The sequence below is a fragment of the Natrix helvetica genome, assembly GCF_964273705.1.
Source record: "Natrix helvetica genome assembly, chromosome: 1".
Taxonomy (NCBI): domain Eukaryota; kingdom Metazoa; phylum Chordata; class Lepidosauria; order Squamata; family Natricidae; genus Natrix; species Natrix helvetica.
Genome location: NC_138548.1, coordinates 35,102,428 through 35,128,771, shown reverse-complemented (window position 1 = coordinate 35,128,771; position 26,344 = coordinate 35,102,428). Strand labels below are relative to the sequence as shown.

The window sequence follows — 26,344 nt, the reverse complement described above, 5'->3', positions numbered from 1 at the left end:
AAAACCAATTTCATTGTATTTAAGTACAATGACGATAAAGATTATACTTAGATACTTATACTTAGATTACCATTCTTCTATAGCTTTAAATGGTCAACACAAAGTGCTTAATAGTAGGAACTGTGAGAGGGATCTTGGAGTCCTAGTGGACAACCATTCAAATATGAGCCAGCAGTGTGCAGCAGCTGCCAAAAAAGCCAACACAGTTCTTGGCTGCATGAACAGAGGGATAGAATCAAGATCATGTGAAGTGTTAATACCAATTTATAGTGCCTTGGTAAGGCCACACTTGGAATACTGCATTCAGTTTTGGTCACCATGATGTGAAAAAGATGTCGAGACTCTAGAAAGAGTGCAGAGAAGCCCATCAAAGATGATCAGGGGACTAGAGGCTAAAACATATGAAAAACGGTTGCAGGAACTGGGTATGTCTAGTTTGATGACAAGAAGGACTAGGGGAGGCATGATAGCAGTGTTCCAATATCTCAGTGGCTGCTACAAAAAAGAGAGAGTGAAGTATTCTCCAAAGCATCTGAGGGCAGGGCGAGAAACAATGGGTGGAAACTAATCAAGGAGAGAAGCAACCTAGAACCAAGGAGAAATTTCCTGACAGTTAGAACAATTAATCAGTGGAACAGCTTGCCTCCAGAAGTTGTGAATGCCCCAACATTGGAAGTCTTTAAGAAGATGTTGGATAGCCATTTGTCTGGAAAGTTATAGGGTTTCCTGCCTCGGTAGGGGGTTGGACTAGAAGACCTCCAAGTTCCCTTCCAACTCTGTTACTCTGTTCTGTTCTATTCTATTTTATTCTATTCTATTGTGTTCTGTTCTATTCTATTTAAGGGTTTTTTTTAATAATCAGTGAGGCACATATTGACTTAATTTGGTATCCTTTGGCTGATTTGGTTATCTTGTGATTAGCAATAATGTATATTGTTCCTCTGCCTTTTTAAACCATCTTGAACATCTGCCATCTTTCTCCTCATGTGGGGTTTCTATATGCATTAGATGTTCCTAACAATTATTTTGCTAGCATGTAAAATTAATGATTTTGTACAATAGCTTGCTCTCTAGCATCATACTGGACTCAAATATGTGCTGTGGGAATAATACATAGCATCCTGAAGGCAGCTCATGCCTTATTGGCTATGTTTTGTGACTAGCCATGCCCAACATAGCAGTCCTTTTGTGAATTGGCATAGCATCCATTTAAGCTAGCCTAAAATGATAAAAACATAAGCATAAATAAAAGTATGATTAAAATAATCTGTACATTTAAAAAGGATCATTCTGCAAGCATCTCCATGACTTTATAAAATGAAAGGAACATGGGGATCCTACAGATACGGGTTTAACGAGAGGCTACCAATTTTTCTGGTCTTCTACTCCCAATATTCTAAGAGAAGAAACCCAGAGCATCCCATCTGGAGCTAATCAAAGAGTAGATTCTTCTGGAGGAGCCAATCCCCTAAGGAATCTGATCTGTAACAAAATCACCTTCCATTCTAAATCAGGAGACTCAAACACTACAACCACATAAGCGCCATGGAAGGACAAGACCAATATTTTTCAACCTCAGCAAGTGGGAGGAGGGTGTGATTCCAGGCCCAGGTAGGCAGACCAACTCCCAGAATTTCCTAGCCAGCATGGTAAAGTTCACACATCTTAACGTTGATGACATTGGGACACAAAGGACTAGACTAGTAACCCACTGCCCCAAAGATCTGCACAAAGTATTCAAGAGAGCTAATACAAAAACTAGCCAGTCAGAAAGGTGCTGAAAATGAGCAGCTTTTATTTTTTTTATCAGATAAAAAATGTCCCATTGTGAAACAGCCACAAGTGGAATCACACTCCTTGCCCTACCCCAGCAATCCCATACCTCTCTTCTCTCATCAGATGAATTTAATTTGACACCCGTGCAACCCATCCCTCATCCAATCTTGCTGCAGCCCCATCACCACCATCGGGCTCTGGCTGCAGGGACAAGGAAGCTGCGATAGGCCCTCATCTCAGTTGCAAGAAAACATTGATGCTAAGACCAGCATCTATGTCCAGATAGGCAGCTTGGACATAGGATCCCACACCCTCCTCCCAACCTAGCAAAAGATTAATAAGCCACTGATCTAGTCATGGCAGATGCCCTCTTGCAGTATGACTAAAACATGGTACACTCCTAAGCAGGTGTGGGCTGCTACGGGTCCGTCCGGATTCAGGAGGACCTGTAGCTAACATTATGGCTGGTTCAGAGAACCTCCAAATCCAACCCCTGGCTGGCCCCACCCACCCCGCCCCTCTCAGGAGTCTTTATGCGGCCCCTTTTGGATGTGAGGTAAGTGCACGGCCCACACGGAGGTTCGGGGAGGGGGGGAAACGGGCCTTCCAGAAATTCCTGAAGGCCAGAAATGGGCTCGTTTCCAGCCTCCTGAGGGCCTCCAGAACCCGGGGGAGGCAGTTTTCGCCCTCCCAGAGGCTCGAGGAAAGCCTCTGGAGCCTGGGGAAGGTGAAAACAGCCACCACCACCATGGTGCAGGAGCCCAACTACGCCACACCCGCTATGGCCACGCCCACCCAGCAACCAGGCAGAGAAGCCATTGCTGAAATTTTTGAAGCCCACTCTGCTCCTAAGCACCACTGCAGATCATGGAAAACAACCTAGAATGTGTGTCCCACTGCCCATCTGAGATCTGATTCTCATCTTGATAAGGAACATAGGAATTCCAAAACAGTCAGCAGGCGCAGACAGCCTCAGCTTTATAAGAGAGACCATTTTTCCATTTAATATACAAATTCTTCCTAATTGCTTTTATAGAGATTTCTGATTTGAAAGAAGAGTACTTGTTATAATCCCTGTATTGTAACTTTAACCTTTATTAATGTTAATATTAATGTTAATATTAATACCCTAAAGGACAAATATTTCAGAGCTGTGCTTATCTAGTATTTATAGTCCAGGTTTCTCTGAAAGAAGTCTGATAGGACACAGGTTCAAAACTATAAATGGAAAAGCTCTCAGTCGGCTATTAAAAAGTGGGGATATTGTTTAGCTAGGCTTTCCTGGTGAAGTGACAAATGAAATTGGCAGACAGTAGCCATTGAGATAAGCAGCATCGCTGCAGAATGCAAGCTATATATAGCCTTGAAAATTGACAAGATGTCACATGCATATTATTGCTCTCAAGAAGTTATGCAAAATAAGCATGCCTTGATGCAGGAATTAAATTTCCCCAATCAAATAATTGAAGACGGGGCTGTAAGGCAGAGAGATCCATTGAGTAGTGGTTATTCATTTAGAATAGGAGGGGGAAAAAAGAAAAGAAAAACAAAGGCACAGCAATGTTTACTTTTGGAGGTGGCTTTGAGGCAGCCAGTCATTTAAGCATCAAATGACTTTCAGACTGCCGAGGTGCCCTCCATTCTAAGAAGCTGGCAGAAACTGCTGCACAGGTAGAAGATTATGCAAGATCAGCACTGCGTGCCTGGAAGAAAGCAATCTAATCTTGACGTAAAGAATGCATGGGCAACCAGCTCAAAGTCAAGGCAATTTGGAGCTGGTTACATTTTAAAAGTTTAGAGAGCACTTTACGTTTGCCTGTGCAGGGCTGTCTCAAAGGACAGTAACATGTTTCTTTAAATCAACCTTCCCCAACCTGTTGCCCTGCTCTCTTTTCAGGATGACAGGAATCATCCTGAAATGATGATTTTAGATGGTGCTGGACTAGGGGAATGAGAAAGAAGAAGAACCTTGATTAATCAGACTAAATTTCATGGTTTTTGTTCTTTAACCATGTCCAATCAGCTTGATCCAGAGGCGAGAAGCACAGAAGCATAGGATCCTGGACCAGGTGGTCTCTCTCTCTCTCTCTCTCTCTCTCTCTCTCTCTCTCTCTCATTAGCAGACTTCTTATTTTGCAAGACAAAGGTATAAAATGTCATACCTGAAATTAACAAATGCAAATGTTTCCTATTACCTTTATCCCATATTTGTTTTATTTCTATAATATTACAATAATAATTACTATTAGTATGACAATTACTATATACTATTACTATTCAATTACTATTACAATATTTCCTCTAGTCTATATACTCTTACTAGGCTTCTACTATTATTAATATACATCAATGTTTCCTTCTTACAGAGCCTATTCTCTCTCTCTCTCTCTCTCTCTCTCTCTCTCTCTCTCTCTCTCTCTCCCCTCTCTCTGATTCTTCTGCCTTTCTGTCTTCCATTAATGGCCAGCATTTATTTATTTATTCAACTTCTGTTGTTGCTCATCTCAGTCCAGTTGCCTCTGTAGAGCTCTTGCATTTTTCCACTTTGTGCTTTGTCTTGCTGGGCCCCTCTATGCCTTTTTCTTCTCAATGTCCACTCCTTCTGGGGGGGGGTGGCTTTTTTTAACCTTCTGGCTGCTACACTTCTCTGTTTGTTGGTGGCTGCAAAGCTCCAAACTGTGTCTCTCCTTATCTCCTCCCACACCTGTGTCAAGGTTGCTGCTTTATTGGCAACTCTGCTGTACTGACTGGTGGGGGGGGGGGGGAGGGGGCTGAAATGGAAAGGAGAGAAGGCAGCACAGATGCCTGTAATTTTGTCAAGCAGTCTGCTTTTCCACATGGCCCACCAGATGCTTCGAGGACGCTCAGAAACCAGGCCTGAAAGCAATTACCGTTCTTGGATATTCTTGCTACTTTTAAACTTGGGAGTCCCCCACTGAGGAGTCCTGATAGAAAATAAGAGCTATAGAAATATATTCAGTGGTAGCCACAACAAATTGCAATAATTCTAAGATGAAGACAAATGCAAGATGAAGTCAGTCATATAAATGCCACTATTATATACTTGTGTCATGATGTCTGACACAAATGCATATTGTCATTTTCTCTCTTACCCCTCCCCTGGACACACCAATGAATATATCTCAATTATTCTGAATCAAATGTAATTTGTGGAATGTGGAATGGCTTTGCGGCAGTAAACTGAAGTTGTGTGGATAAAATTTGAGCAAGCCTGTGCAAATTGTGGACTTTCTCAGAGACCTGTCTGTTGTCTTCTAAGCCACTTACATGCAGAGAAGAGAAGTGGAATAGAATGGGAAATACAGTACAGAAAAACAGTCATCATCATCATCATAATTATTGCTCCATGTAGACTTCTAGACCAAGGTTGTAGTTTGAAATGTAGTTGATGCCTGGGCAGAAAAAGAACATTTTAGTGAAATCCAATAGCTCTGGAGACTATCCCAGTCTGCATGTGCCACTATGAGGTCATCTAATATAGGATTGTTGTTTCATTGTTGTTGTTGTTGTTGTTGTTGTTTTTCTGACTTGGAAATGTCAGCCAGATTCCCAATGACATATTACCTCATTCTGGAATGCACCCAAATCTTTACTCCTCTGCAGGATCACAAGCTAATTCTTGATGTGACTGATATAAGCTGGAGTTTAAAATGTATGGTATGCAATAGGTATAATAGTCATTATTCAAGGCCAAGCCCATACATAATGTGCTAGTGTATTTATTAGCCAATATGCTAATCTGTATTTGTAAGTAAATACAAAATACAAGTGTGTCAAGATTCTGACTAATGAATCCAAGCAAATCAGAACTCTGAGACTAGAATCTCTCAAAGGTCTTCTTTATTGAGTACATCATATCAGCACAGTTCTCAAAGAAAACCAACTCCAAATCTTTCCTGCAGTTTCAGTATAATTAAAATAGGAATTAACCCCATACCCAAGTATAACAGGTCATGTTAGCCAGTTGGGTTCATTGGGGAGCTCTCCAGACACTGCACTCCTTCCCCAACCTTATCCATTGCCAGTAGAGATGACCTTGGTTCTCACGGGAAAACTCTCTGTTGTGTCATTCCACTCTCCTTACCTCCTTCCCCCTCTGTGTGGCAACTGAGGAACAGGAAAATGGCTGCTGCCAGGTTCAGTTCGAAGTCGACAAAGTGTTTGTGGATGGCCACTTCAGGATTCCTCCTTTCCAGTCTCATGGTTCTTGATCTTTCCACCAAATGTAGTCTAGACATAATAATAGTTTTGTCAGAACCCATCATAGTGTTAACACCTCCCAGAATTCCAAAAAATCTGGTTCCAGGATATTTAGAGGATTCAGATTACTTCATAAAATAGGACATGTAGGCAGTTTTAATTGCTCCTGTTTTGTTGAGTAGGCAATAATTATAACCCCCCTCCCCCCAATGTTTGCTAAGATCAATGACTGCATTTTTTTCTGCCTTGGATCCTGATTCCAATCTTGAACAGAATATTGAATTCAAAGAAGTCAGCTTTCACAATCTCATTCTCTCTTTTTTTTTACTTTTCTTCTAACCCAGTACTTCCTTCTAGCTACGAGAATAAAATATACCAGACTACTGCTCCAAGAATTCCACGTAGGAATAAACTGACAATAAATCATAGTTCTGTACTTTTATTCTAATAAAATAATATTTACAAAGAAATGAAAAATCCAGCATGAATCACAAGACAGTTCAAACACCATTTATAAGTTATAGAACCAAATGTTAGAATAGCTGCAGTGTAATCCAATCCCCATCATTAAAAAAAAAAGATAGACAGCTACATTACAGTATATAAATATAAGAATCTCTGCAGGATTATATTGCATTTACAAGATAAAATTTGGTTTAAACAACTTGTGGCATCAAAAAAAAAAACCTTGAACCTGTTATTTTATATCAGCTTCCATCCCATGGGATGCATATCTGATCAGGAACTGTCATCAAAAACAGAAAAAAGAGGGCAAAACTAGAACCAACATTTAAAAGTATAAGGAGACAGGTTCAGGGCAGAGATCATGAGTCCCTTTCTCACTGAATGAGCTGTCAGCCAGTGGAACAGAGCGTTGCCTGAAATGATGGGTTCTCCTTTGCTATAGACATCTTCAAACAGAGGCTGAATGCTCATCTCTCAGAGATGCATCAATGCAGAGTTTCTTAAAGTGTGTGGCCAAAGTCCCCTGGGGGATCTGTAAAATGTAGCAACCTTCTCAGACATTCACATATACGAAAATATGTATTTATTTAACATTATTTTTTTTAAAAAAATTAAACCCTGCCTTTATTACTTAGATATATAACAAAACTTTGATTTGATTATAACTAAACTAAACACCTTAGTGTTGAGAAGGTTTTTGCATCATCCCTGCACACTCCTTCTTATTCCCTTCCAACTGAGAGGTGATAAACATGAGTGGTAGAAAAGTTCATACACCCACATGCACATACACTTCTCTGTTGCACCTTCAGTCTTGCTGGTTTCAGTCATCCTTGAGGGGGACCAAGGTTTAAACTACCATCACAGTACATCGGAGTCTTTCATACAGGAAATGGGTATCCTCTCAGGAACTCAGCAAAAGCTTTTGAGTTTGGCACTATACCATCCCATAATTGTGAAATGGATATCTGGCAGAAGAAGGCAGAATTGCAGCTTTCAGATATGAATAGGAGAGAATCAGAAATGGGAAGCACTGTTTGGACAGATGCAGCAATGCTACAGCCTAAATATTGTTCCAAATAGTTGGCACATAATAGTAGATACTAAGATAAATATTTAATTAAATGTGGCCAGCTAAGCTTCTCAGCTTTCTTCTACACTAAGATTCAAACTTCTCTTGGCTTTGGCCTTAGCCTCTGTCATATGGAAGAGACAACTCAATTAGAGCTGAAAAGAGGAATCCTCCATTTGCTGAAGTTGGTGCTGTTGATAGATTGTGGAGTTTTCAATAGTTGAGGCTATAGTATAGTGAGTGACCCTACACCCTTTATTATAAAGGAAAGTTCTTTATTTCAGAAAACTGCTCTTTAGATTGAATTTAATTATTTATTTTCTTGGTTTGGCTCTTGAACTTTCATTATAAAGCAAAGTTATAAACATAAACAATTATTTTTTATCCTTATGAACCTCTCTTACATTTCCCTTTTTTTCAAGTTCGCCTTTTGTTTTTTTCCAAGAAAATATTTATTTAGTTATTTATTTGATTCAATTTCTATAGCTGCCCATCTCAAACAAGTGACTCCATTAAATAATTATGAGATGGTAAAGTGTCAGACCCCCCCCCCCCAAAAAAAAAAACTGGTCACTCTAGTGCTGTTGGCATCCTCAGTTATTGCATTAACTGCATATTGTTTCCAACCGAGTCCGCAGATAATGGGAGCTGTTTTCAGCATGGCTGTATTTGACATTTTGGGAGAACAAAAAGCTGTGAAGTGTGTAGGGCTAGATTTGGGAGGGAAGTAGGGGAGGTTAAATGAAAGATGCCGATCTTAGGCCTTGGTGTGTGTGTTCATGCGTGTGTCTTCAAGTCAGTATTGACTCTTACAGTTTTCTTGGCAAGATTTCAGAAGTAGTTTGCCATTGCCTCTTTCCTAAGGCCAAGAGAGAATGACTGGCCCAATATCATCCAGCTGGATTTGTGCCTAAGGAGTAGAACTCATTTCCTGGTTTTTAGACTCATGCCTGAAACACCAAACTGGCTGCATATTTTAGGGCTTACACTACCATTTTTCTGTATTTCCATCCAGAGGCACCTGCGGGGAGTCAAAAAAAGGTTAAATCGTGACCCAATCATGCAAATAATAACTTTTAATAATAACTTTTATTTCTTATAAAATTATAAATTCATATCTCTGAGGGACTATAGCTTCAATCACACAGAGCCAACATCTTAAATTGTTTAACTCCTTTATGGTTACTGCTCCTATTCTTATGCCAATGTGGCAATAAGGATAGTTCCCATTGACCTCTTATACATTTCTTATTTTACCTTAAGATTGTGATCCTGCTAACTGTTTACAGCAGCCACATATTTGTGAGGAATCTTATCACAAACCATCTGTCAAGTATCTAATTGCCTCCTGCAGAACTACAACCCATTTCCAAAAATGGCATCATCACTACCTCTTTTGCTGATTATAGGCCTACTAGAAAATGACATGATAAATGAAATAAAACATTTTTGCCAATATTTCCCCATCCACTAGAGGAGAGATGCTCTTCTACCATGTCCTTCCCCTCCTCCCAATCCGGCACCATTTACTTTCCTTATTATGACTGGGTTTCATGAAATCTCTGTGTTTTCCCCTCAGGACAGTCTTGTATACCTGCCAGGCCCCAACTCCAACTTATTTTGTTTAGCAGGTGTGATTTTGGCCCATTCTGTGTTTCTCCTGGATTCACAGCTGAGCCATACTATTGTGTATTATTAAGTAAGGCTTTATTTAGCTAAGAACAACTTGTTTTCACCAAATCTTGAATGTATAGGATTTTTCTGTAAGTAAAATGAGTGAGTCACTATAGGCTTATCATTAATCCAGCAGAAGAGAGTTAAAATATATGTTGTTAATTCTTATACTATTAATGGAACCTGATTTTTACCACAGCTGAATGACCAGGCTTCAAAGATTTGTTTATAAATAACAAATAAGTTATGGGGAGATATTTCTTTTGCTCTATTTTCAAGAGAAAGTGATGTATTGGAATATAAAAATGGATTTATTTGATTAAGATTAAATAAGATATTCTCTGGTAACTCTTAATGAACATTTGCTAATTAGAACAAAATGATATATATTTTTACAATTTGTGTATTGATGAAAGATGATATACAGGAAAAAGAGATTTTACTTTTATTGAAATACTAGCCAATACTGAAGTTGCTTATATCTGCCAGGCAGAAGGGGAGTTATTTCTGTTTTTCTTACTTTCTTGTTCTTTTCTGGCATTGGAAGGGACCTTGGAAGTGTTCTAGTTCAACCCCTTGCTCAAGCAGGAGACTCTATTCCAGGGGTGTCCAAACTTGGGAACTTTAAGACTTGTGGACTTCAACTCCCAGAATTCCCCAGCCAGCATGGCTGGCTGGGGAATTCTGGGAGTTGAAGTCCACAAGTCTTAAAGTTCCCAAGTTTGGACACCCCTGCTCTATTCCATTTCAGACAAATGGCTATCCAACCTCTTTAAAATGTCGAGGGATGGAGCACCACAACTTCTGGAGGCAAGCTATTCCAGGGATTAATTGTTCTGTCAGGAAATTTCTCTTTAGTTCTAGGTTGATATCTAGCTTCTCTCTCTTTGATAAGCTTCCATCCTTTACTTCTTGCCTTGCCCTCAGGTGCAACAGCCTCTTCTCTGTGACAGCCCTTCAAATATTGGAAGACTGCTATCGTTTTTGCTTCTTTACCTTTTATGCATTTTAGTTTGTATTAGTTTTTTTTTATTTTTGCCTTTGTAAACTTGAATACAATTATTATTTAAATAATCCACCAGGAGTCACTTTATGTGTTACAGTGAAAAGAGGGGAGGGGGGGAGCACAAGCAAGAAATAAACCTCAAACCTCCCATTTTCTTCTGGCAGAAACCCAAAGGTCCCATATGGTTTACATACATTGTCTAGTTACACAACCCGAGGTAACAGGTTAACACCTTTACTGAAAGACATGAGGGAAAGAGACACAGTATGTTTGTCACTGCATGCCATTGTACCAACCAAAAAGTTATCAATCTTGAAGCAAGACATCAACCAGGAGACCAAAGGTGTCCAGATGAATGCTCTCTGCATTTACAATCCATGTCAAGAAGAAGCAGAGGCAAAGTTTTCTTTTAGCTGTTAAATCCTGGCCACAGAGAGCAATATAAATGCCTACATGATCCCAAATTAAATAAATGTAGTTAGGAAGGATGCCATAAACCCTAAAGAATAATAAATCAGCTTCGTTACTGGGATCTTCAAGTGAGGCATAGGTACATTTTGGATTTTTTAAAAAAAACAGTAAATTTTGATTGACTGCAGTTTTGATGCAGTCACTTTCCAAACTATCCTAGAATTTCAGACTTATTTATTAGTGTCTGAAAGATTTATAACTATTTATAACTATTCCATCATTTAGGTCCTTAAAATAGCATTGTGGCACAGTGCTTGGAGGACCAGATCAGGATCAAGGAGAGCAAAGAGAAATAAATCCCCTCTTAGCCATGAAGTTCTTTGTTGATCTTGGGCCAGTCGTTTACTGTCAAGCTTACCAATCTCATAGGTTTGGTATGAGAATTAAAAAAGGCAACAATTTCAGTCTTCCTGAGTCTTCTGGAGGAAGTGCAGAGCAAAAATGTAATCAATAATGTGTTAAATCTTCAAACCTATTTTGTATGAAATATCAGCAATAAATCATGTATGGGAAAAGACAGCATTATGGTAAATATATACTACCACAGGCACCATATAAATACTGTAGATAGGCAGAATCGAATGGCAAGTGTTTATTTGTAAAACATGATTTCCAGTCCTTTAATGTTCATGGTAGTTTTCTGAATCTGCTCCAGCTTTTCCATGTAATATTTCTGTTACTGTATTCCAAGACTGTGCTGTGATGACTTTTAGTTGCTATTCATTCATTACATTTTTATCTTACCTTTATTACTTTTTAAATAATTTAAGGTGATGAACATACATAAGATTCCATCCTCATTCTGTTTTCCTCACAATAACCCTGTGAGGTGAGTTGGGCTGAGAAAGAATGACTGACCCACTCACTCTACTTAGTCTATCATGCCTTAAGACAGTACTAGAACTCACAGTTTCCTGGTTTCTAGCATGGTGCCTTAACTACTACCGGTATGCCATACTGGCTTACTATATTACAACATCTGCTGACCGTGATGGCACATTGGTTAGAATGCAGTATTACAGGCTAGTTCTGCTGACTGCTGACTGCCAGCAGTTTGGCAGTTTGATTCTCATTGGTTCAAGGTTGACTCAACCTTCCATCCTTCTGAGGTCGGTAAAATGCAGACCCAGTTTATTGTTGGGAGCAATACGCTAACTCTGTAAACTGCTTAGAGAGAGCTGTAAAGCACTGTGAAGCACTGTGAAGCAGTATATAAGTCTAAGTGCTATTGCTGTTACTTGATCATATGTTGAGTTGGTGATCTATTGAGACCTCTAGATCATTTTCACATGCATTGCTGCCAAGCCAGAGGTCCCCAATCCTAGATTTATTAATGTTACTATTCCTATTCAGATGTAGAACCAAACCTGTCACCGTTGAACATAATTCTGCGAGATTTGGCCTAATGTTTAAGCCTAAATACATTCAGAATAATGATTTGGTTCTCTAGATGTCAGCCAATCCCCTTAGCTTGGTGTGATCTGCAAATTAAATATTCACTCATTCCATTCATCCCTCAACCTCACACAGAGGATATGATGCAAGATGTTATCAGATAATTTATTGAGATTAAGATACACTACATCCACAGCATTCTTTTGCTCTAGCAAATCAGTTGCTGTGTCATAAAGAGAGATAAGGTTAGTCTGACACACTTCCTCTTGACAAACTCATTCAGGTCCTGGGGTAATGATAACATTCTTTTCTAAATACTGACAGGCATAATGATTGCAATCTGTTCTAGAATTTTGCCTACTACAAATATTCAGCTAACTGGTAGATAGCATTCTGGGCGTTTCCAAACTACTGGTTCTTCGCCAATTCTCCAAGAGTTCTCGAACTGCATGCGCTGAGTCCTGAATATGTCCCGTCTTCACAATTCTTATGTTGGCAGCACTGTAGTATTATTGTCATCACTGCCAAAACGAGCTGCAGTGCTATTGGGCAAAAATTGAGGGCAGAAGTCTCCTCTTCAGTAGAATGAAGGAAGAAGGAGTACCTGTATTCAGCAAAATAATACCATTTCCTATAGAATTTCCTAATCTGTGAGTATCATCTGAGTGAATTCAAGTTTTGGAGAAAATATGCAGTAATATAAGCTCCCTGAAGGAAAATTAAAGGGAAGTGAGAAAGAGTGACATTTGCAATGATTGCCAATGGTATCTAGAGAATGAAATCCCATCTCCCTCTTCATTCTGTGTCTAGGTCATATTAGCTTGTCCTGAAAATCAGGATTCAAAAGCATGACAATGTTTAAAAAGCAGTTAACATGTCTGCTACAGCATGTGGCTCCAAAAATCTTCCAACGATTCTTGAAAGGGTGTCCAGTCCATATGTATAGTAGTTTATGTTAGACAATTCCTTTGGTAATTTCTGATATAGTTTACACTCAGCACACTCCCAGGCAATTCCTAGAACCAGATCAAAGCGAGCACATGCACACTCAGTAACAAAAACATGGCTTGCTGTTATTTATTAAGATAAAAGATAGTTAACTGGCAAAGTTGTGCTAAAGGCAGAGGAAAATAGGGAGATACAAACAATAGGGAGGAATTTACATCATCCATCCATTTATCTATATCAAAAGGTCTCAGAACTTTCCAAAGCCACTGGAAACAATGCTCAGCATAATTAGCATGGATAGCCTCATCTTGATCCAGCTTTAACCCTTTATGTATATAATGGCAGCAGACTAGAGATGGAGAGTAGGACAGGAGGGTGATCTCTCCTCCATTCTTCATCTTGAAGGAAACAGTTTGGTGGATGAAGATAATCTCTCCAACAGTTTATTAAAGAATTTTATATACCATATTTTTTGGCGTATAAGACGCACCGGAGTATAAGAGTATGCACCAAGTATGCACCAAGATTTTGAAGAGGTAAATTTTTTAAAAAAGTTTTTGCACTCTACAGACCTCATTTTTTTTGAAAAACGGAGCATGCAGAGAGTTTGAGAGGCCTGCAAAGTGCTCCTGGGGGCTGGGGAGGACACAAAAACAAGCAAAAAATGGCCCGTTTCCCCCAAAAACGGGCCCATTTTTTGCCAAAAAGAGGCATGCATAGCCTTTAGGAAGCTTGTAGAGTGCTCCTTAGGACTGGAGGGGCAAAAAAAGCAAAAAAATGAGCCATTTTGTGCTAATTTCTGCCCTCCCCAGCCCCCAGGAGCATTCTGGGAGCTCCTAAGGGCTATGTATGTCTATTTTTGTGAAGGGGGCAGGGTTTCAGGAGGTCAAAAATGCTGTATTCAGTTTATAAGACGCACACAGATTTTCACCCTCTTTTGGGGGGGGGAGGTGTCTTATATTCGCTCTGTTTAAATGCTAGTACTGTATCTATTAATGCACTTAGAAACATGAACAACTTTTCTGTGGATCTATATCCTATTTTATCCAATTTCTGGTGATGCATAAGTAGCTACTCTATCAGGATGCCTTGTAGTCCTATCTTGTTTTAAGCATGACTGAATCCCAGTCGTCTACTTAGGACTGCATGCTTGGTGCTGTTTAAAGACAGGAATACTCTGCCTAGTTTATGAGAAGTGACCACATTTCCAACTAAACTTTCTTTTCAAGGGGCACCTTCTATTCCACTCCCACTCCTGCACCAGAAACCTAAAGCTGCAGCTAACATAAATTGTTCTTTGATCAGCAGGAGCTCAGTATAAAGGCCTAACTAGCTCTGTGCATATCAATAGTGGCATTCCATCTGCAGGGTGCCATCTGCACTCAGGATCGTCCAGAGAGCCAATGTTTAATTAATGCTACTGTAATTTGCTCAAATCTTAAAGGATCATAGGTCTGGTCTTCTTTAATTGCTGGATTTTATCATTGCCACATGACACTTAGCAGGTTGAAAACCAAGCCTAAGCCTTGACTAAGCTCTGTCCTTCATTCTGTGTAAAGGATCAGCTCACTGCAAAGACTACTCAGACTGTGCAGATTCATGGAAAATCTAACCCTGCAAGTGCCTCTCCTGCACCTGACCAGGAAATAAATAAGGAACCGGCAATTCCTGTGTTCTCAAGCCTTTAAACTCTGGAAATTGTGATGAAAGCTCATTGCTGCCAATGAAACTCAATCAGCACTTCCTGGGGTGAGCTGACTTCACTCCTCAAAAAATAGCTGGTTTGTGATCCAGCAGTTTAACTCGAAATAAAGAAGAACAGAATAAACCAAGCAAGACAAATTGGGTGAATCTAAATTGCATAATCATATAAAGCACATTATCATCAGGTGTTTTTTTTTTGATCAAGCAAGAAAGCAGATATGCATGCACTCCTTGGTGCAAACATGTAGTCCAGAATATGTTTGGTGTAGTGCAGGGGTCAGCAACCTGTGACTGGAGTCACATGTGGCTTTTTCATCCCTCTGCTGAGGCTCACTGTCACTCAAAATATGTGTCACAACTGCCAATGTGTTACACCTGCCGGCATGCAATTTATTGAGCTTTTCAATCCCCAGTATGCCAACCATGGATAAATCCAGGAAAAGAAAAGTTTCAGAAGAAAACAGAACATTTAATTCAACTAATTAATTCAATGCTAGTTTTGTGGCCACTCGGGAAATAGTCAGGCATGGGAAGGGTTTTGTGGCTCTGAGTGTTTTCTTTCTGTGGACAACGGGCCCAAATGGCTCTTTGAGTGTTTAAGGTTGCCAACTCCTGGTATAATGCTTAAGCCTTAAGGCATCAGGTTAAACACTTGGAGGTTGAGTTTTAGTCTTCCGTTCAAAGGCAACTGAGTGACTTTAGGCCAGTTACTTTCTTTTGGTTCTAGGAAGGAGCCAATGGCAACCCATTTCTGAAAAACCTTGCCATGAAAACAGGGACTAGTCCAAGCAATCACCAGGAGTCAAAAACTGATTCAAAAGTGGCCACACAGAGATGTTTTCTTCTGCACTAATAACTAGTAATAACACCGCCCCAGTCCCTTTTTGGGAGAGGGGCGGTCTAAAAATCTAAGAAATAAATAAATAAATAAATAAAATAGTAGCTCACTTGGTCATAATCCAACATTTCAATATCTTAAAGTTAAGACTTCTTGGCTTCCAAGCCAAAAAAAAAAAAAAAAACAATGAACATTTTGAAATTGCAAGGAGCTTAGAGCCAATGCAAAGATGGCATTTCATTGGGATGGGATTGTAGTTAATTGCTTATCACAATCACATTCTTTCCTTTTACAATTAAACACTATCTTTCCTGCTATATTTATGTAGGAGGAGAATGAAAACACAGGAAAAGCCAGCATGAGCCTTCACCTCAGGTTATTCATTGTCACAGCTTGTTTATAAGGTCACATGATTTATACACCAAAGAGAGGAAAACAGCAACAAATTTCAAGCCTTTACCATTTTTTTCAGTGGATTTCCCTGTTGACAAATCTATTTATAAAAATATAACCTAAAAAACACCTCCCACACTCTTTTCTGGGTCCAGAGAATGATTGAACCACTCCAGAAACATAGATCTCCTGCTGACTTTCTCACAGTTTATAGTCGCTTTATGCCAAAGATTATAGTAATTGGCTGAGCAGAATATATATGATGACATCATGTTGATACCAAGCTTAAAATAGCTTCTGAGAGGTAGGAATCCTGGATGGCAATAAACTAATCTGCATAAAGGAGATACTTTAAAGAAATATGGCAACTGATGCATCCTGTGGCTTTGAGTATACACCAACTTATCTCATCCTGGTCTTTACAAAATACATTAAACTACACGTTCTTAGAATTTCCTATGAACATGGCCATATTGTTTGGAAATTATGGGAGATATAACCCCAATCCAATTGAAGAATACAGGAAACTTGTTAAAGTAGTTGGTTTACACAATATACACATGTAAAGACGTAATATGTCTATCTGGGATTGCAAAATGGGGGCGCATGTGCGCCCATGCCCTGTGCATGCGCGGCAGAGACCCGGAAGGCCAGCTGGCCAGTGGGAGGTGCGCATGCATGCATAGCAGAGACCCGAAACAGCTGGGGCAGTGCGGCATGTGCCTACAGAGGGGGCTCTGGCATGTGTGCCATAGGTTCACCATCACTGTTATATAATATCAATCAGTCATGGTTTACTCAGCAAGCTGCAGTTTAGCCTGATATGCAGATTCTGACTCCATGTTAGAAAGCTTTGGAAGTTTTCTTTAAACAAGAATCTACCTGAAATTCATTGAGACTCACTGAGTTTCATCACTGTTTATGTACCTCTGAGGTTTATCTCTTTCTTAACACCTAGTATTTCTCCAGCCACACAATTTCACCTTTAACTTTTTAAGCATAAATATCTTGGGTAAAATCTTCAATTAGCATTTTAGTGTAAAATTTTACTTTTCTATGTTCATCTTTCAAATGATTGAAAACTGTTCATCATCCCTTGATTCAGTTTAGTCAGGATCAAATATGAAATCAAATAATCAATTGCCAATTGTGTGAAAGAAAAATCTGGCAGTACTGCAAACCTCTACAATGAGTAGTAGCTGGATCCTTCAGCTGCATGCAGCAGAAGAAAACAAGATGCAAGGGGAACCTCTCTATAGAGTGATGAGTTTGGGGATTTAATTTTATCTACAAAGTGATTTTTGTTTGATTAGAACAGCACCTACTATCTTCTTTCAGCTGGAAGAATGGGCATCAATATTCTAATGAAGGTAATTGCTAAATTGCTCCTATTAAGCCCAGATAAATATTCAGACGAATAGATTTCCTTAACCATGATAGCCATAATCCATCTAGAGAATCCATAGTAATAAATAGAGCTAATTAATGAGCATAGGACAAAATGGGGTAGAGGTGCTATTAAGCCTACTTTACGGAAGTAAGGACCCTAAAGCTTTAGTACTTCTCCACTTTTATTGCATCCACGGATAGCTGTCCTGTAGCCCTGTTTTGGGTAACACCAGCCCTTTTAGATAGGGTGGCTCAGAGAACCTCTTGGAGGGCAATATGGAATCATTTATAGAGCATCTGTTCGACAGCCACTCAGATTTGATTGCAATTGGGTACCGCCCTTATTGCATTTTGGGAAGAGATTCTCCCCCTCAAAGTGAGGTTGACTCCAGCCCTATTAATTTTCCAAAGTTCCTCAAGATCTGGTTATGTTATCAGGTCTGGGAATTCCAGGGAACCAGTGAAATTTTAAGGTGGCTCCATTAGTGCAGTTAACTCTCCTGTGCCTGAAAAAAACAACCTGTAATTGTGTTTTACATGCTTGTTGTTTTATCAATTGTTGTATGGTATCCAAAGTCTCTTTTTGTGAGATGGCTGCCATAGAAATTTAATAAATAAATATATAGCCTCTTGGATAATTCTGATCTAAATTGGAGAGGTTGTATGGACCACAATTTACTGAAGAACAGCTAATAGTAGGTGCTCTGTACAATCTACTGTAAGTAAGGAGCCTTAATAAAAAAAGAAGATTCAAGATGATGAGCTCTGCCAGCTGATCTATGCTAAGTATGGAACTCACTTGACTAAACATTTTAATATACATTTATATAACTAAATCATACTTTGCAAATCTTTCCTTGATGCCACATCTACACAATCACAACCTAATGGTTTTATTATTCTATTTTTGTCCTTTTTACTTATCAATCACCATTTTAACCAACCTTAACATTTTCTGCTAATATCACTCTCCTACTTGCTATTGTTAAAACTTGAAGAAATGTTAATTTAGAGGGTAATGTATTTTCATTATACCAAATACATTTGCCCACCCCCACCCATTTCTTGACTTTTTTCATGCATTAAATTAATTACCCTTCAGTAACGCTAAATGGAATTTCCTCCTATTCAAAAGTGTGATCTCATTTGAACAGAACATTGTTTGTATGCAGAGAAGTGAATGAGCGATTCAAAAATCCCTCCACAGTTATTTAATTTTATCTCTCCTGTACTACTGTGGCTTGGTAACCTGCTGTGCATTAAATACTTAGATACTTTAGCTGCTGCTGCTGCTGACATTTATTCCTTGTGGCCATCCTATGCTTCCTGAATGGAGAGGCAGAGCTACTACTACTTGGCTGCTTGGAGTAGTCCAGTTACATGGTTTTAAGAAATACTCCTGCCCAAGTGAAAAATGCATACTATACTATCTAAGCTGATCTGGTTTTCCTAAGGAAAAAAAATCCCACAATGACACACTTTGAAATCATCACCTACTAAACAATGGCTCTTTAAAACTTCTTTGGATACCCAAATTAGACACAGCTGTTTTGTCAACTAGACCTCTTCTAGAGGATGTTAGCTTACACCCATGGCTTGGACTCAGGCCTATTGCTGAAACTCTCCCTCTAGTTCATAAGCAGCCTTTACTCAGCGAGTAGTCAGCACTGGTCCCCAAACTCTTTTTTCATCTTCCAAAGACACAAAGCAAGAAAAGCAAGAAAAGAGCAGCAAATGATGCTTTTTTTCATAATGTGTAAGACCCAAAGCTATCACAGAACCCCATAAAGGCTTTGTTCAATAGTGAAAATAATGCAGTGATGCTAAATCACAAATTATGTCTTACTTTCCCTAAATCAACTTCCTTACTTTGCCTGCTGGGAAGGCTAATCCTCACTACAGTGTAGGGCACAAGCTCCTCTTCAAGCAGATATAACAGCTCTTCCTACAAGCACAGCATAAAATCAGGAATTGTCCATCTTGCTTTTTCTGGAGCTTTCAAGAAAAGAGAAATCCTCACACTGAACTTGCAGTGTGATTTGATAACGACTTTCCATTGAGTTCCAGGTTCACAAATCTGACAGGTGCTCCTTTTCATTTGATTTTGCTTCTAAATTTTTGAAAACTTCAAAACCTGGAGTGAAATGAAAGAGAAGGAGCACCTAATAAAGTGAAGAAAGGCATTTGATAGATTAATGGATTCTTTAGTCTAGCTTGCACAACAGATAGTAAAATAAAGAAACAGTGGACTTCAAAAGAAGGATCTAATTTGTACATGCTTCCCTTATGTTAAATGAAAGAAAAACTAGCAAATTTTTCTCCATAACATATTAATTTTCAATTTGCAGACACTTTTACATAAAGGAAGAAGTATAAAGGAGTTGTTTACTCATTTCTACCACTATTTGGAGGTGAGCCATTGATTGTATCTTCTTAGTATTCCAAGAGTTTGTTCCTTGTTTCCTCTGTTTAACTTGTCTTCAAGATATTATCCATTGCTTGTCAGCTATACTGTTTCATAATTCTTTTGCTTTCTTTTTCCTTTTTTTTTTTTTTACAAAAAAACAAATGTGGTATAAGCATGCCTGTACAGGGCAAGAGAAACAAGAATTCTCCAAATGAGAAATCATGAGAGAAAACACATTCTTTCCCGCACATGTGATATGATAACAGTTTGGCTTCAGGTTAACCATGTTAGCTGCCCCTCAGAAAAGCTGACCAAGGAACAGATAACTCAGGCCTACTATTAGACACAGTGAAAAAAAGGAGATTAGCTAGTGAATTACTTGAGGGTGAGCACTAGTACTGCATGGGTTGTTCTTATTTTTCAGACTTAAATAGAGTTGATACACAGTATGTATATTAATGCATCATGGGAGGTTAAGTACATTATGCAAAAGATGCTCAGAGGAGTGTTTCCTGGAAATTCGTAAGACACACGAGGAAGAGAAGTACAGTCTTTAAAAACAGAAGATTCTGTGTTTAATCCTTGGCATATCTAGGGAAAGGATTCAGATTCCATATGCCAGGAAAACTCTTCTGTGGAAAAGTCTGAAGAGCTAACAACAACATATTGCACAAGATGAACAGTGTGGCACAGTACATACAACCTATTTTCCAAATACTACAGATTTCCATATTAATAGAGCTCTTGCTTTGCATACAAATGTTTCCCAGATTAGTCCCGGAAGGCTGCGAACATTTCCTGTCTGAACTATACAGAGCTACAATCAATCAAGAGTAAAACTCTATTAGTAGTGATGCCACGCCTTACCCAACTTTATTTTCATTTTTTAGTTTTTATTAAAAAAATAAATGACAAGTTAGCATACTCAAAGCAAAACATAACCTCAAGCAATATATTTTAAGTAAACCCCTGGTCCTCATTTCAGCCCCAAACACATTCCCAGAAAATACTAGGTAGCTACAATCTGATGCTTTGTCTGCAAATAAAGGCAAATATTATCTTTACAGGAGGAGCAGGAGGAGGAGCAGGAGGAGGAGGAGGAGGAACATCTATAGTAAATAGCTCTTTTAGGCTTACCATATGATAGACATTTTGTGAAAGCATTCAATGTATGCTGTCAAAATGCCAAATCTAAATATCAGGCCAAAAAGGTTGCCTACACCTCATATGTATAGTGAGTCAAGAGAACCAGTTTGATGCAGTGGTGAAGGATCAGGCTAGCAGCCAGGAGACTGGGAGTTCTAGTCCCTTCTTAGGCACAAAGCCAGTTGGGCTTGAGCTAGTCACTGCCTTGAGCTAGTCACTTTCACTCAGCAGAAGGAAGGAGACAATGGCAAGCCCTTTCTGGAAAACCTTACCAAGAAAACTGTACGGACATGTCCAGGCAGTCTCTGAGAATCAGACATGAATGAATGGAAGGGGAAAAGTGAGTCAACGGACTGATTCAGCATGGTGTATCAACATGTGTCTCAACAGTAGGTAACACCTGGTTGACCTTAGGTTGAGAAATTAAACAAACCTGTGTCTGGTTAGAATTTGGGTGGAAGATTATAAAGGTATTCTGGAAACTAAAATGAAAAAGAATGAATTTGAAAACCACTGTACAGCAGCCAAAATAACTACCACTACACTGTCATGTTTATGAAGTCCCATGAATCAAGCTTGATTTGAAGGGTATGTTATCCACAACTATTAGATTCTTCACCTTTGGGGTAAAATCAAAGATATATTGGGTTGTCGTTGTGTTTTTTAAAAAATCATATTGGTTTTCCATTCTTCTTGTTTTAGCAACAGAATAGATAGCAACATAAATGTCTATGTCTTGTACGTAGTTCTTTGAGTGGCTACACCAGGAATGTATTTGATGCCATCCCCCTGAACAGGGCTGCCACTATATCACACACCAATTTAAAACAAAACAAAGCGGGATAAACTTTTCCAACTCAAAGTTGAAGAAAAATCACCACTGTATTTTGCCTCAAGATAGAGCTCTCTCGGTTGTACACCATCATTTGAGCTGCTTCCATCTGGAGGTTTCTTATTCTTATGCTAGACTACAACTGTAACTAAGCCCAAGGTCAATCTTCTTTCTTCAGCCATCTGTGATAGCAACACTTTCTCCTTCCTGATTTATATAGCATATGTAAGTGTGACAGTTGCCCTTGGAGAATTACAATATGTGGCAGTATGAGATAATCAACTGATAGGCCTGCTTGTTAAAATGTTATGTGGCAGTCCTTTGTTCACAGCCAGGCACAGCACACTTAACAAGATCAAACACACCAATGACAGTTCCATTGTACGCTCTCAAAAACGCATCTGCTTGGCTTGGGGTTCTTTTAGATGTTAACTTTTTTGCCCCACCCCCGGCCCAAATGTAAGAAATATTGCCAAAATGGCAACGTTAGATGTAGGTTTCCAAATGTACTTTCTGGGGAAAAAAAGAATATTTCTTAATCCTTTAATCCAAAATTTATTTGACTTGTTTGTGACATTAACAAGGGTTTTAAATCCAACACCCATCTTTTGAAGATGAAGTCTAAATCCTCCCAAATTCATAGAGCTTAAAAGACTCTTGTTTGTTTTAATTTATTAGCTGCCCAACTCCAATGGACTCTTGGTATTCCTCTAGACCCGTGATGGCGAACCTATGGCACGCGTACCACAGGCGGCACGCAGAGCCATTTCTGAGGGCACGCGAGGCATTGCCCTGTCAGCTCCAGTGCGCATGCGCCCGCTGGCCAGCTGATTTTCGATAGTTTTTTTTTTTAATCTCCGGAGGATTCCCTGAAGCCTCCAAAGGGCAAAAAACAGCCGGAACGGGGGAAAGGACAAGCGGCAAGAGGCTTCTTTCAGTCGTGCTGGCTGCTCTGTTCCCCCCTCCTCCCCTGCTACTAAAAAGGATCCTGCCCGATCGCTTGAATCCACAGGGAAATGAAACAAAACAAAACTTACAACTTGGGGGGGGGGAGATCTTGCAAAGTTGGAATTGATTGATTGAAAGGAGTTTTTTTTTAGTCCCACAAACTTTGTTTTCCTGTCCAAAACGGCAAGAAACATGATGGAAAAATGCTACGGAGGGGAAATTAAATAGGCAAAGAAATGCTTGGGAGAAGCGAGGACCTGGGCGATGGGGGGGGGGGAGGCAGGCTCCATGGAGTGGTGCTGAAATGGAGAAAAGGGCAACAGAGCAGCCACCTTGAGGGAAAAAAGCTGCTTTTTCTTCTTTCCTTGTTGCTTGTCTTTCCCTCATGCAGATTGCTCTCTTCCTCATTTCCCTTTGGATTGCAGGGACCAGGCAGGATCCTCTGTGCTAGCACCGGGGAGGGGGGGAAACAGAGCAGCCACCTTGAGGGGAAAAAGCTGCTTTTTCTTCTTTTCTTGCTGCTTTTCTTTCCCCTGTGCCAGCAGCTCCCTTCCTCATTTGTCTATTGACTGTAGTGCCCAGGATCCTCTTTAATAGAAGGGGAGAATTTAGCAACTGGACTCACACCTGCCATTGTAAAAAGGGCCCAATCTTTACACAGGAGAATGGTAAGGGAAGGTTTTTTGACACAGGAGCACACTTGAGCATCCCCCCCACCCCCACCCCAATCTCTGCCTGTTAGTGGCAGAGCAACTTCTCCCCTCACTGGGTGTTATCCAAGGGGAAGCAGCCAGAGCAGGGAGTGGCGAGGAAGCCTTGTGCAAAAATGCACGGTCCACACAGGTGAGGGGGGACATTAAGTTATGTGGGTGGGCACTCGAGTTCGTGTGATAGTGCGCACGTATGTGCTTTTGGCACCCGAGGCGAAAAAGGTTCGCCATCACTGCTCTAGACCAACTTTTTGCTTTGTATTGTGATTACCATTAAATAATCAGCATTAATTTATGTGTACTTCACTGAAGAACCACAGAATACTTTACCAAATATTGGAATCAATCGAAAATCCTATTTAAAAACTGAGTGAGATTAGTTCAAAAATAAGAGCCTTCTCTCATTGCTATAATGTTAGCAGATGTAATGGTCAACTCCTGCATATATTAATTAAATGGGGGAGGGTTAGTTGTATAAGAGGTAAGTTCAATAATTTTGCTCCCTAACTATTGGAATTAAAATCTCTGATAGGTACCGATAGTTTCATAAATCAATGTAGTCTTCTCTTAAGACTATCCAAGTTGGTAGCCATCACTACATCATATCAAAGCAAATTGTAGTTTTACTATGCAGTGTTTTTTATTTTTTTGTGCCCTGGTTCTCCAACCATTTAGTTCCACTGGCTGATCACAGGTCTTACCATTATTGTTGTTGTTGTTGTTGTTGTTGTTGTTGTTGTTGTTGTTGTAAGAGGAAATGAACTTCCCTATTTTTCTCTTTCTGCAAAAATTAATATACTTTCACAATCCTCTCCCCCTTGTTTTTCCAAATGAAAAGCTTAGGGGAGGAAGCCAGATAATAGCATTAAGCACCTTAGGACATTCTAACTTTAATAAATTAAGCTCAATCTGTGACCCAGAGTGTCCCAGGAATCTAACAGTTCATGTGTGATCACAAGCTGTAAACCATATATACCAAAAAAGTACAGTAGAAGGCTGTTGTAACTATTTCCAAAACATTTCTTCAATGCAAAAAGTAGAGTGAATGCAATAAGGAAGAGGTTGTTTTTCTTTTGTAATTCTCAAAAGAACACAGTCATCTGTATTTATTTTTCCAGGACCCAGAATTATTACACTAATTACGTGCCTACAATCAAAATGTGAAATGTTCAATCTTCTCTAAACTGACTCTTTCCAGATGTGTTAAACTATAATGCCCACAATTCCCAATCATCATCATAATGGCTTGTGAAAAAAATGTGATCATCACAATTTCATAAAAGTTTTCTGCGAAGTACCTCTGCTCCATTGAAAGGTTACTTACTGTTGCTCCCACCTTACTGATGAGAAAATCTAAGTCTCAAGACAAGATGACTATCCTAGGAAAGTTCTGATATGTTTTTAATTGTGGCTACTGGAGGATTTCCAAAGAGAATCCTAGCTTACAACTGCATCCCCATGTGCTTTATAATTCCATCAGGGAGTAATGTTGTCCACTGCAAAAGGGCTCCAGAAGAAGAATATCTGGCATACACAATACGTTTAATATCTTCCAAACTATAGACATGACAATCCATTAATAAGAGAAATACAACCTGGGACATCTCCTTATCTAGCACCTTTACTTAGATGGCATCCAGTATGTCACCTTCATACGTTGAGCCTGAATGTCGGAGTTTTGGCAGCGTGACTAGTATTATGTGATAAACCCAGGAGCAATAACACAGCACACAAAGCCTTAAGACAATTAGCAGTGGCTTATCTACAAATATATATAGACATATACATGCAGATATAAAATCCCTTACCATTCACTACAGACACAAGGAGAGAACTGAATGTACTCTGAGAGAGAGAAACAACCTCTAATGGCCACTTATATATAGACACCTCTTAAAGGAGAGATGCCTTGTGTGGACACCACCAGAGTCTTAAAGAGGTGACACCATATATTGCTGAATCATCCACATTGCATCAGCTTACAGCTTACAACCTTACATCAACTGGCAGCTATTAAATCCTCATTACCTGACACTGAAGTTCTAAAAATGAAACAATGCTGTGAACATATATAAGCTCATGCATTAGGGAAACAATGGAAGAGAATATCTGTAAACTCAGATTTGAACGCTAGAATTCCTGGTGCTGTCTGAGTTTGGTTGTTTGTTTGCAGGTCATTACCCACCTAAGTAATATCTTTATCTAGTTGCAAGCAAACAAGCAAGCTCAGAGAGCACAAGAACTCTGCGGTAAGAAACCATGAAAGGACTACCAGTAATCCTCAATTCACAACCACAATTGAGCCCAAAATTTCTGTTGTTTAAGTGAAACGTTTGTTAAGTGAGTTTTGCCCCATTTTACTGCTTTTCTTGCCACTGTTGTTAAGTGAATCACTGATAAGTTAGTAACCCGGTTGTTAAATGAACCTGGCTTCCACACTGACTTTACTCGTCAGAAGTTCACAAAACATGTTCACATGACCTTGAGACACAGTAACAGTGATAAATATGAGCCCATTGCCAAGCATCTGAACTTTGAACAGAGGATCATGGAGATGCTGCAGTAGTCATAACTGTGAAAAACAGTCATAAATAACATTTTTCAGTGCCACTGAAATTTTGAACAGTCACTAAATGAACTGCTGTAAGCCAAGGACTACCTATATTTGACTATCTCTTCTCAACTAAATTAGTAGCAATAGTAAAGCTTATTAACACTTATTGAGCAATCAGATGTAGAAGAATCTAATGCAACAAAAGCTAGAGAGAATTAAAAATAAGGACAAAGTAACAAATAGAAGAGCTGAATTAGTAAAGGAGAAAAGATTAATACGTTAACCTGTTAATATGATGTAGAAGGATTCATTCAGGCTGTACATATATCTTCATTTCTGGGTCCTAGACCTCAAATCCATATATATATATATATATATATATATATATATATATA

At 39.3% G+C, this 26,344-nt stretch overlaps 1 long non-coding RNA gene across 1 annotated transcript; it reads right to left on the bottom strand.

The window, feature by feature from the left end:
* Positions 1 to 4,220: 4,220 nt before the first annotated feature.
* Positions 4,221 to 25,253, bottom strand: LOC309383677. The gene is made up of 3 exons (XR_014173892.1): positions 25,204 to 25,253; positions 5,882 to 6,027; positions 4,221 to 4,378 (listed from the first exon to the last, which is right to left on the bottom strand). It is a non-coding gene; the product is annotated as an uncharacterized lncRNA (long non-coding RNA).
* Positions 25,254 to 26,344: the final 1,091 nt, after the last annotated feature.